Genomic DNA, 1,635 nt, shown 5'->3' on the forward strand with positions numbered 1-1,635 from the left:
TTCACAGCAGTGGGTTCTCACCCCTCCCCCGTAATCAATTATTGCTTATTAACAGCTCAACATTTCACAAACAGACAAAACAAAATTACAAGAAACAAATATTTTATTTTTTAACAGTTCAAAATATTCCATTTCTATTCTACTGCCCTGCGATGGACTGGCGACCAGTCCAGAGTGTATCCTGCCTTCCACCCAATGCCAGCTGGGATAGGCTCCAGCTCCCCACCACGACCCAGAAGGATAAGCGGTTTAGATGATGTGTGTATGCGTGTGTGTATGTGTGTGTTCTACTGGCAGAACGGCCACTAGGGGGCACTTCAGAAGAAGGTAAACATGCCACCCTGAGCCTTCCGGCTGGAAAATATTCATCAGATACTTTTGATTCAATTACATCTGAGTGGGTACCTTGGTGAGCTAATTAGCCACCTAGCTAGCTGCACCGTTTGCACTGTCTGAGTGTAACAGCCTTTAAATACAATGGGATGCAAAAGTTTGAGCGCCCCAATCAAAAGTGATTTAAGTGAACACGCCCTCTACAGAGAACACACGTCTACATGTTCTAATACACAATTACTTAATTTGACATATTAGGGGGGAAAAATAAAAGTTATGGCACATTTTATATTTTACTTTTTTCCAAATAAATAAAATTTGGACATTCAAATTTCCAGAAAATGTCTTTTTAACTTTGCCTCTTGTACAGGATGTGTTACGCTATTTTGACTTGGAAATACAACAAAGTGGATGCAACTAAAATAAACAAGTCAAGTTGAAGTTTATTTACAGCAGGTGTTGTCACAAAGCAGCTTTATAGAAAAGTCTGGGTCCGAGCCCCGATGAGCGTCGCCAAGGGAGACAGCGTCAAGGAAAAATTCCCTAAGAGCAAGAGGGAGAACCCATCCTCCTCTGGTGCGCACCACATAGCAAACAGCGTTAGTATAAAATACTGTATACTAGTATATACTAGTAATACTAGTATATTATACTACAGAACGGGGAAAAACAGGCGGAGCAACGGTTAATTAGATTAGAAACGATGTAAACAAGACAACATAACAGGTGCGAAACAGGAATTGGCTGCAACACATTACACTGTTAGAAACGAAGGTTCTGTTCAGGTACATTGTTCTTTAATCAAGGTGCAAACAGTGTAGATGTTCCCTCCAAGCTCCAGCAGTGGTTCTAAGGTCTGATTGTGGAGCTTAAATCAGTTCCTCCAGGTGAAAAGTTGGTGTTTCTACCTTTCCATAACCCCTCAAGCCCGTCTTCCATCTCCCCCTTCTAAAAGTCTATTTAATGTACAGTCAAATAGAGGAGATATTAAACTGATAAGAACAGATACTAAACTTGATCTTAGCCAAAAAGCCAAGAAGCGATGTGGAGCTTAAATCAGGTTCTCCAGGTGAAAAGTTGGTATTTGTTCCTTTTCATAACCGAATGTTTTAAAACAGAGCAGTAGAGTAAAAGCCTGGAGGCGAGGCGAGGCGGGGTGTGTGGAGTCAGTCCAGCTTAGAACAGATCATTTCAGTGGATTATGGTTCAGTTATGCTCCCTGACTGAAGGCACTGAGGGTTCCACCCCAGTGATAAGAGGGGGACTGCCCCAGTGACGGTTTAGTGCCTTTATTTCTGAGAG

The 1,635-nt window shown here is 42.0% G+C and overlaps 1 pseudogene; it reads right to left on the reverse strand.

Moving 5' to 3' along the window:
• Positions 1 to 1,223: 1,223 nt before the first annotated feature.
• Positions 1,224 to 1,377, reverse strand: LOC119264197 (annotated as a pseudogene).
• Between the last annotated feature and the right edge of the window lie 258 nt (positions 1,378 to 1,635).

The sequence above is a fragment of the Pygocentrus nattereri genome, chromosome 10 (genome assembly GCF_015220715.1).
Source record: "Pygocentrus nattereri isolate fPygNat1 chromosome 10, fPygNat1.pri, whole genome shotgun sequence".
In the NCBI taxonomy this organism is placed as follows: domain Eukaryota; kingdom Metazoa; phylum Chordata; class Actinopteri; order Characiformes; family Serrasalmidae; genus Pygocentrus; species Pygocentrus nattereri.